Genomic DNA, 12192 nt, shown 5'->3' with positions numbered 1-12192 from the left:
GAACTTCAAGTTTTTAAATTCCCCCGAACGTGCCGAATCCTACCTATACTACTCAGAATGACACCAAAGTTTGCGTGCAAGTCTTAAATCACTATACGGAGCTATTCCCAAGCTCAAAATTCTGAACGGACTTCGATTACTCCAAAACCTGCTCCAAACCAAATTTAAATAACCTTAAAACCTTCAAATAGCTAGTTTTCACTATTAAGCGCCGAAACGCTCCCGGTTTGTCCAAAACCCGATTCGAACATATGATCAAGCCCAAAATCATCATACGAAACTATTGGAACCGTGAAATCCCGATTCCGGTGTCGTTTTCTAAAAATGTTGACCAAAGTTAAACTTGGCCTTTTAAATCCGAAATAAGGAACTAAGTATTCCGATTTCAGCTCGAACACTTCCAAATACCGAACCAACCATCCCCGCAAGGCATAAATTAGTAAACGCACATTCAGGGAGTCTTATTTAGGGGACCGGAGTTCTAAAAGTCAAAACGACCGGTTGGGTCGTTACATTCTCCACCTCTTAAACAAACGTTCGTCCTTGAACGGGTTTAGAATTATACCTGGAGTGCTGAATAAATGTGGATATTTGCTCTGCATGTCCTCCTCGGCTTCCCAAGTCGCTTCCTCGGCTGGTTGGCCCCTCCACTGTACTTTTACCGCGGAAATCGTTTTGGACTTCAACTGGCGAACCTGTCTATCAACAATGGCAATTGGCTCTTCTTCTTAACCCAAGATCTTATCCAGCTGAACTGTGCTGAAGTCTAAAACATGTGACAGGTCGGCGTGAAATTTCCGAAGCATAGATATATGGAAAACTAGATGAAATCCCGATAGAGTGGGCCGGCAATGCAAGCTCATAAGCAACTTTTCCAACTCGTCTCAACACCTCAAATGGGCCTATAAACCTTGCGCTTAACTTGCCCTTCTTACCAAATCTCATGATTCCCTTCATCGGCGAAACTTTTAAGAGAACTTTTTCACCTACCATAAACTATAAATCACGCACTTTATGATCCGCGTAACTCTTATGTATGGACTGTGCTGCACGAAGTCGCTCCTGAATCAACTTTACCTTTTCCAAGGCATCCTTTACCAAATCAGTACCATATAACCTAGCCTCATCGGGTTCAATCCATCCGATGGGAGAACGACATCGCCGACCATATAGAGCCTCAAATGGAGATATCCCGATGCTGGATTGGTAACTGTTGTTATAAGCAAACTCGGCCAAAGGAAAGAAACGATCCCACTGAACTCCAAAGTCAATCACAAATGCCCTGAGCATATCCTCCAAAATCTAAAATGTCCACTCCGACTGCCCGTCGGTCCGCGGATAAAAGGCTGTGATGAGCTCTACACGGGTCCCCAATTCACTCTGTACTGCTCTCCAGAAATGTGAAGTAAACTGAGGGCCTCTATCTGATATGATGGAAATTGGCACACCATGCAACTGAACTATCTCCTGAATATAAATCTGGGACAACCTCTCTAAAGTATACGTAGTCACAACTGGAATGAAGTGTGCCGACTTATTCAACCTGTCGTCAATAACTCAAACTGCATCAAACTTCCGCAAGGTCCGCAGTGACCCAACTACAAAGTCCATAGTAATGCGTTCCCATTTCCACTCCGGTATAGTCATCTGCTGAAGTAGGGCACCTGACCTCTGGTGCTCATACTTAACCTGCTGACAATTTAAGCACCTAGCTACATACTCAACTATGTCCTTCTTCATTCGTCGCCACTAATAATGCTGCCTTAGGTCACGATACATCTTCATGGCACCCGGATGAATAGAATACCTAGAACTGTGTGCCTCCTCTAGAATCCTTTCCGTTAGTCCCTCTACATTAGGAACACATAGACGACCCTGGAGTCGCAGAACACCATCTTCGCCGATAGTAACCTCCTTGGCACCACCTCGTAGTACCTTTTTTCGAAGAACCAGTAAGTGTGGATCATCAAACTGGCGAACCTTGATCTTCTCAAATAGTGAAGATTGGGTAACAACATATACAAGAGCTCGGTCGGGCTCTGAAATATCCAGCCTCACAAGTCTATTAGCCAAGGACTGAATATCCCAAGCTAATGGTCTCTCCTCTCCTGAAATAAAAGTCAAACTACCCATACTCTCCACCTTTATACTCAAGGCGTCTACAGCTATATTTGTTTAGCCCAGATGATATAGGATAGTGATATCATAATCCTTCAGTAACTCAAGCCATCTACGCTGCCTCAAATTTAGATCCCTCTGCTTGAACAAATGCTGCAAACTGCGATGATCAGTGTAAACCTCACAAGACACCCCATAAAGGTCGTGCCTCAAAATCTTAAGAGCGTGAACAATCGTCGCTAAATCCAAATCATGAATTGGATAGTTCTTCTCGTGGGGCTTTAGTTGACGTGAAGCGTATGCAATAACTCGCCCCTCCTACATCAATACAGAACCCAAGCTAATACGTGAAGCGTCATAATACATTGTATACATCCCTGAACCAGAAAGCAACACTAACACTGGTGCTGTAGTCAATGCTGTCTTGAGCATCTGAAAGCTCACCTCACAGTCATCGGACCATCAGAACGGAGCACCCTTCTAGGTTAGTTTGGTCAAAGGTGCTACAATAGATGAAAATCCCTCCAAGAACCGACGATAATAACCTGCCAACCCTAGGAAACTCCTAATCTCAGTCCCCGAAGTAGGACGATACCAATTCTAAACTTTAATACCCTCGCCCGATACAATATGCCGCAAGAATGCTACAGAATTTAGCCAAAACTCATATTTGGAGAACTTAGCATATAACTTTTGTTCCCGCAAGGTCCGAAGCACCACGCTCAAATGTTGCTTGTGGTCCTCCATACTATGTGAGTAAATCAAAATGTCATCAATAAAGACAATGACAAATAAATCAATATACAACCTGAATACCCTGTTCATCAAATCCATAAACGCTATTGGGGAGTTAGTCAAACCGAAAAACATCACCAGAAACTCATAATGACCATATCTACTCCGGAAAGAAGTCTTCGGAACATCCGAATCCTGAATCTTCAACTGATGGTATCCCGACCTCAAGTCGATCTTAGAGAATACCCTAGCACCCTGTAACAGGTCAAAACGATCATCAATACGCACAACAGGTACTTGTTTTTAATTTTAACTTTGTTCAATTGCCGATAATCAATACACATACGCATGTTCCATCCTTCTTATTCACAAATAATACCAGTGCACCCCAAGGCGATACACTCGATCTGACAAATCCCTTGGCTAGTAACTCTTCAAGCTATTTTTTTCAACTCCTTCAATTCTTTCGGAGCCATGCGATACGATGGGATCGATATAGGCTGGGTATCTGGAGCCAAGTCAATAAAAAAATCAATATTACGATCTGGTGGCGCGCCTGAAAAATCTGAAGGAAATACATCAGAGAACTCCCGGACTACAGGCACTAAATCAATCGCCGGAGTCTCTACAGTAGTATACCGAACATATGCTAGATAGGCCAGACAACCCTTATCGACCATGTGTCTAGCGTTTAGAAAGGAAATAAACTGATTAGATGCACTAACAAACGAACACTTCCACTCCAACCTAGGCAATGCCGGAATAACTAAGGTAATAGTCTTGGCATGGCAATCTAGAATGGCATGATATGGGATAACCAGTCCATGCCCAGGATGATCTCAAAGTCAGTCATCTCAAGAAGTAGATGATTTGCGCTAGTTTCATAACCACAAAATGTAACAATACAGGACCGGTAGATCTGATCCACAACAACAGAGTCGCCCACCGGAGTGGACATATAAACATGGGTATCCAAGGACTCACGAGTAACACCCAAGAAAGGAGAAAATAGAGATGACACATTGGAAAATGTAGACCCTAGATCAAATAATACGGAGACATCTTTGTCGCAAACAAAAATAATACCTGTGATCACGGCATCTGAGGCCTCTGCATCTTGTCTGGCCGGAAAAGCATAGAACTAAGCTGGAGCGCCATCGGGTTGGCCTCAACATGGCTGACCTCCACCTCTAGGACGACCCTTACCCACCTGTCTTCCACCTCTGGGTGGGCGGACGGCTGGTGGAGCAACTGGTGCAGTATTCATAGGTTGTTGACCCTGTTGCACTGATCTACTCCGAAGTCTGGGGCAGAATCTCCGCACGTGACTGAAATCCCCGCACTCAAAACAACCTCTCGGTGCGATGGAATGTTGACTTGAAGTCTGGCCCTGGTGACCAGAATACCCACAGGAAGAACCCTGAATAGCTAGCGGGCGGTATGAACTTTCTCGCATAGCACTGAAATAAGGTCGCACTGGAGCACCTCGAGGAGGCGGTGGTGCTGGATTTGGGTGCCTGCTAGACTACCCTCTCACGAACTGACCTCTACCCCCAGACAGGGCACCTCTGAACTATCCAGAATATCTAAACCATTGATCTCTCATAAACTTCTCTCAACTACGCTGACGTACACCCTCAATCCTCTCGGCTATCTCTACAACCAACTCATAAGAAGTCCCCATCTCAACCTCTCAGGCCATAGTGGCCTGAATGCCAGTATGTAAACCCACAACAAACCCCCGTACTCTCTCTGCATAAGTAGGGAGTATCATAAGTGCATGGCGAGACAACTCAGAGAACCTCGTCTCATAATCGGTCACCGACATCTGACCCTGCTGGAGCTGCTCAAACTAGAACCGCAACTCTTCCCTCTGGGAGGGTGGAATATACCTATCCAGGAAAATACGGATGAACCTGTCCTAAGTCATGGGAGGAGAATCTGTTGTTCTGCCAAGATGATAAGACTTCCACTACCTACGGGCCCTGCCCTCCAGCTGAAAAGTGGCAAAGTCTATCCCATGAGACTCCAATATCCTCATGTTGTGCAGTCTGTCCCTGCACCGATCAATAAAGTCCTGGGGATCCTCATGCCGCTCACCCCCAAATACAGGAGGATGTAGCCTAGTCCATCTGTCTAATAACTTTTGCGGCTCGCCAGTCACAGCTGGTCTGGGCTCAGGTGTAGCTGCCGCTACTGGTTGGGCTCCACCCACAGGTAGTGCACCCTGGGTCTGATAAACAGTAGTTGCCTGCCCATGAGCCTGTGCGGTAGGAGTCTTTGCTCCCCCTCCCGCCTGAGATGTGGCTGGATCTGCCGGAAATAACCCGGCCTGTGTCATAGTGTCCATGAACCGCAGCATACAGCCCATGACCTCCTAAAATCCCGGTGCGGAGGTGAAATCAATCGGAGCTGGATCGGCTACGGGCACCTCACCCTGCTCCTCGATAATAGTATCCTCTACTGGTTCTACTGGTGGTATAATTGGAATAACTCGGGGACGTCCTCGTCCCTTACCACGGGCTGGAGCCCTCCCTCTGCCTTTGCCTCAGCCTCTAACAATTGGGGGAGTAACTCTTCCCAGGTCTGGAACCTCATTAAAGTGCATTCTCACCATCTGTGAGAGAATAAGAGAAAGATATTTAGTACTACATAAATTGCACGATTGGAGATGAAGAAAGATAGTTTCCTAACACCCCGTAGCCTCTCGAAGATAAGTACAGACGTTTCCGTACCGATCCGCAAGACTCTATTAGGCCTGCTTATAACTTGTGAGACCTAATTGAACCTATTACTCTGATACCAAGTTGTCACGACCCAATTTCACCTAAAGGTCGTGATGGCGCCCAACGTCACAGCTAGGCCAGCCAACTAGTGAATTAAACATACATTAATTATTTTAAATATTTTCCAAGTAATTTTACTCTTCTTACTAGCAATATTTAAGAAAATAAAAAGATTCTAATTAATTAAAAACCAAGGAAAATAATTCAAACTCAATTCTACCAGTGTATGTGCCAAGACCTAGTGTCACAAGTATATGAGCATCTAGTAGATTATATAAAAATTCTAAATACTTTCTGAAATAAAATAGGCAGAATACAAAATACAAGAAGAGGCACTAGTCGATGCAGAACGACTCAGAGAGGCAGCTCACCACTAGGCCTCGTGGTATCGTGTATGCGCTCCGGTAGGACCACCTACAACTCATGTCTCAGATTCTGCACAAAAAGTACAGCAAGTGTAGCATGAGTACGTAAACAACATGTACCCAGTAAGTATCAAGTCAAATCTCGAAGAAGTAGTGAAGAGAGGTCTACTTTGACACTCACTATGGGTCAATAATATTACAATAGAATTATTTCAATAAACGTGATTTATATGAACAACAATAAATTCCTTAACAAGCAAAAATAATTAATTCTTTCAATTTTAATAATTTCTAATTTTTCGATTAGCTTCGCAATCTGCAATAAAAATATCAAAGTATCATGTAATTATTATTATTAGGCACAATTTATGTTGTGGTCGTACGGCCCGATACAGAATGTCGTGTACACTGCCGAGGGACATGTGGCACAATCCATATATGCATCTATACCACCAAGGCATTCTACCTGCTCCACAAGAAAGGAGGACATTTTCTTATGTACCTCCGAAATGAGTATATATATACACACACACACACACACACACACACATCAGGATGTACAATTTCTAACAACAGTTAAATATTTTGAACAAAAATTCAAGTATCTGAAATTTCAGTCCTATAACTATTACCCGTAATTTTAAGAACTCAAGTATATAATTTCCATCCAATTCCATAATCATTTTCATGGTTAAAATCTCATTTTTATCAAAACCTAGGTTTGTTTCATCTTAACCCTTAATTTTTACGAATTACAGGTTATAATCTACTCATAATCTATGTATTTAACTCAAGGTGTGTAGAATTAACTTACCTTCAAGTTGATAGTTGAAATCCCCTCTCAAAACGCTCCAAAATCGCCCAAGAATGGAAGAAATAGGGCAAAAAATGGTGGAATCCCGTTTTTAAGACATTCTGTCCGGAACAGTAGATCCCTTCTTCACGAACGCGGTCAGGGCTTCGCGTTCGCGAAGGCCAATTTTTCTCAACCTCAAAATTACCCTTCGCGAACGCGACAGGGGCCTCGCGAACGCGAAGGCTTACTGGCCTACCCCTTCGCAAACGCATGAGCTCCTTCGCGAATGCGTAAGGGAACTTCACCCGGTCCCAGTCCTCTTCGGCGAACGCGTGCATACCTTTGCTAACGCGTAGGCCTAAACTACAGGGCTTTGCGAACGCGAAGGGCAAAAACCGAAGGCTTCACGAATGCGTCACTTTTTACGCGAACGCGATGGGCAATTGCCTAGTCCCATTTTTTCTTCATCGCGAACGTGAGGCACCCGCGCGTTCGCGAAGAAGGAAACCAGAACTGAAATTTCTGGTTTTTCCAGCTTAGCTCTGGATGGTTCAAACCTCACCCGATCCCCTCGGGACCCCATCCAAATCCGCCAACAAGCCTGTAAACACGATACGGAATTGCTTGAACTCTCGAAATACGTAAGTCAACAACGAAATTAAGAATCACATCCCAAAACCGAATTGATCAAAATATGAATTTCAAAATTTTAAATTCCTCCGAACGTGCCGAATCCTACTTATACTACTCGGAATGACACCAAATTTTGCGTGCAAGTCTATTCCAAACCAAATTCCGAACGGACCTCGATTACTCGAAAACCTATTCCATACCAAATTTAAATAATCTTAAAACCTTCAAATAGCTAATTTTCACTATTAAGCGTCGAAACGCTTCCGGGTTGTCCAAAACCCGATTCGATATATGCCCAAGACCAAAATCATCATATGAACCTATTGGAGCCGTAAAATCCCGATTTCGGGGTCGTTTTCTAAAAGAATTGACCGAAGTCAAACTTGGCCTTTTAAAGCCAAACTAAGAAACTAAGTGTTCCGATTTCAACCCGAACACTTTCAAATCCCGAACCAACCATCCCCGCAAGTCATAAATTAGTAAAAGCACATTCAGAGAGTCTTATTTAGGGGAACGTGGTTCTAAAAGTCAAAACGACCGATTGGGTCGTTACAGTCTCCTTGGCCAAGAAATTCAATTATCTTTTTTAATTATGTGCTTCTGCTTCCTTGATGTTTCCCTACATTTCTCAGAAAATATTTTAAATCTTTGAAGTTCCATTGCATCCTTTGCTTTCTATATGTACTACTTTAACACATGAATATTCTTCAGATAATACTACCATTTGAATCTACAAAATATATAGTTTATTAAAACAAAGAAATATAACTTAAGCATTGAAATAAATAAAATATGAGTGAAAATTTATTGTTAAATTACTTATAATTTAAAAAACAATCTGGACTGTTCAATTCTCTTTTCTACTCTTCAGTCATAACATTATCAATTGTGATGTAATTGCATTTCCAAGGTTGATTACTTCTTTCTAAAATCTTCTAGACTTGCTTTCTCTATTTTTAAACAATCTTCTAGACTTGCTTTCTCTAATTTTATACACATTAAAGCATACACTTTACTCTTTCGCAAGAACTTCCTAGGACTAATTTGAAGGTTTAAATTGAGGGACTAAATCTTCTTTTATCGGTGAAAATGAAATTGAATAACTAATTAAGGTAATATACTTTAATGTATATTAACTATTGACATTAATACTTTATTGTGCTATTTTCCATATTTTGATGATATCCTACATCATGCCATAAAATGATACCATCACTACTAAACAGTTCAATTTTGAAAACAAAAGATCTGTGAAAGAAATATTGTATATATTGAAACTTAAAATTCAACACAACAAATAGTTCTTCTATGTGTTGTTAAAAATTCAACATAAGGACGTTTAGTTTTCTATTTCAATAATATCTTTGCATTATCCTTCAATTTCATTCTTTTTTCTCTACTTTTGTATTTGGAGTATTTTTGAATTTTCAAATTAACGTATTACATGAAAAAGAGAGAAAATATAACCTTTAAAGAACTTAATGAATATTGAGAAAATATCATTTTTACAATATTCAATTAATATTCACCTCAACATTTTGTTTTGGTTGTATTTTTGTGATATTATATTAATTCAAAGAATACAAAATATATGTTTGGTACTGTCACGACCCAATTTTCCTTCCGTTTGGTATCGTGATGGCACCTAGTCTTAGGGACTAGGTAAGCCTAACATTAATTGAAACAACAACATTATTTAAATAATATCTAACAAGTTAAATAGAAATCTCTTAAAATTCCCCAAACCGGTAGTACAAGTCACGAGCTCTACAGAGTTTGCTACAAATTTTTAAATATAACTGTTTGAAAATAGGTGTAACAGTGTGAATACAAAATAGGAAGGTGACTCCGAAGCCTGCAAATGCAGCAACAGGTTTACCTTGAATCTCCACAGCAACAATCCGCACAATTAGCTACTGATCAACTGACTTCGAAATACTTGGATCTGCACAACAATGTGCAGAAGTGTAGAATGAGCACACCACAGCGGTGCCCAGTAAGTATCAAGACTAACCTCGTTGGATTATTGACGAGGAACAGTCAAGACACCCACTGGTCTAATAAACTGAACAAGTATAAGTATATGAACAGCAAATATATGATGTTTACATAAAAACTATATAATATGGCTCACAATACAGAAATGACAATAAGAAAGAAAACAACAAGTATCAGCGGAATACCATAAAAATGACACAGAAAAGTGAATGGAACACAACCTAAATTCGGAATCACAAATACAGCAAGGACAAGTAATAACTCGGCAACTACAACCGCTTTTACATCAGGTTTTAGTCATCAGACTCCACGAGGTACCGAATCTCGGATAAATCACAACTCACGGGTCTCAACACCTGAACCCTAATACTTGTCATCATGTTCCCTCATAACACTTCATAACCGCACTGACGACTCACGTGCCAATAGATCCATTCTCACATAGAAGGCAAATAAACAAGGGTGAGCATATATGCTCAACAATAACAAGAACACCTCTTATCCGGTAAGAGTGCTTAACTACGTGTATGCTTGTGCAAGTGTCCTAACATAGTCTATACCAACAAATAAGCATAAGAAGAGAGAACGGACAATATTTAGAATAATTTCTCACAGCTTTCACAAGATAAAGCTCACACAGGTAAGTATACCACTACACAATATCAACAACAAGAATGCCGCCAGGCCATCACAAATCAGCTGAAAGAGGAGGAGGAAGAGAAGTCATTAATTCCCACTCCACTCTATTTAGACCCATTTCTTATTTTTAATTTTAATTCATGCCTATTCATTCTAGAGAAATCTAAAATCACATATAATAGTAATATAATTGTCAAGCACAATATCTTATTGTACAACATCATTTGAGAACGACATAGATGATATATTTTCATATTTTGCAGGAGAAATAATAAAATATACAATACATTATGAGTTACAAACACAAAATGTTAAAAAGTAACATTTAAAGTAACAAAATGTTAAATTAATAAAATATACAATAAATTAACCAAATTGTTAAAACACAAAATGTTAAAAAGTAACATTTAAATTAACCAAATGGTTAAAACACAAAATGAATAAAAAGTTCTTTTTTAAAGAAGTCACAACCCATGCCACGGTATGTCCAAGTATTGCTCACAAATTACACTACTGGAAATCGGGTTTATTTGCAACGGTTTATTTGCAACGGTTCCAAGACTACTGTGATAGACTGTCTATTGCAACGGTTATATGCAACAATTGTGCGTAAGCAACAGAGTATCTATTGCACGGTCCCAAAACCGTTGCGATAGACCGTGTGTTGCAACAGTTAATTGCAACGATTATGTGGTCGTTGCATTAATTCCTCTATAGCAACGGTGTTTTAAGAAAAAAATTCTCTCTTTCTCTCTCTCTTCTCTCTCTCGAGACTTTCTTGGCTTCTCATAAAATACTTGCAGATTTGTACCAATGCAAGTTTTAGCACTAGCCCTCTCTGAATCTCGAAGAGGTTGTTGCTCTCGTCATTTTCCTTTCCTTTTTTTTCTATTTCCCTATTCGTTCAATTTCATTGATTCTGTGATGACCCAAAAGGTCATCTTTAAATTTAATAATTATTTATATGTTCTGAGACCTCAAATAACACTATTCATCATTCTCGACTTACGTGCGCAATCCGTATAATTTTTCGGAGAGTTTTTATGTGAAACATTGATTCAAATGTGAAAAGAACTTTAAAACTCAATTGATTTGACTTTGCTCAATATTTTGAGCAAACGGACTCGGATCAGTATTTTGATAGTTCCTGTAGGTCCGAATCGTAATTTGGGACTTTGGCGTATGCCCGGAATCGAATTCGGAGATCCCTAGCTCGAGTTATAGCATGTTGTCAAAATTTTGAAGTTTAAAGGCTTAATGAATTTAAAGAATTGACCAAATTTCGACTTTGTTTATACCGGGTCTGTATTCTAGTTCCGGAACCCGGTATAGGTCTGTTACTATATTTATGACTTGTCTATCAAATTTGGGGAGAAACTTTAACGACCCAAAATCCTACCTCAGACGTCGTGATGACACTTAGTCTCTAAGATTAGGTAAGCCGATTACAATTTCATTTCAAGCCATTATTTTATAAATATATGTAATTTAATTCAAGTGTCGAAACCAAAAGCGGAAACAAATATAACAACCTCCCAAGACTGGTAATAATGAATCACGAACTCTAACTGAATACATGGAATGATCTCGATGACCGAATATACAATATTGTTTGAATAAGAAATTAATAGTACAACAAAATGGAAAGACTCCAAGGGACTGCGACGACCAAGCAGCTCTACCTTGAATCCTTGCGGTCAACACACTAATCCTGCCCGAGTCCGATATCTCCCATGCATGGCTCTGCACAAAACTAACCTCGGTGGAGTAGTGACGAGGTACAATCAAGACACCCACTAATCAAATAACCTGTACAACATAGCAGTATATAATAGTACTGGAAAACAACTAGAAATAATAGCAATAAAATCAACTAGTGATATAATTATGAATACCATAATTATTACTCAAACGAATAAGGAATACAAATACAACCAATTAAACATGTCCTTCAAATATAAACTTTCACATATAATTCTTTCAAATAAATGCCTTCCGAATATATTTCTTTCAAATAAATACCTTCCGAATATACTTCTTTCAAATAAATATCTTTCAAATATAATTATTTCAAATAAAAGTCACTTTGTGACACCTCATTTTATAATCATTAAACACGGGC

Source organism: Nicotiana tomentosiformis, chromosome 2 (assembly GCF_000390325.3).
Source record: "Nicotiana tomentosiformis chromosome 2, ASM39032v3, whole genome shotgun sequence".
Taxonomy (NCBI): Eukaryota; Viridiplantae; Streptophyta; class Magnoliopsida; order Solanales; family Solanaceae; genus Nicotiana; species Nicotiana tomentosiformis.
This window is presented reverse-complemented; position numbering follows the sequence as displayed.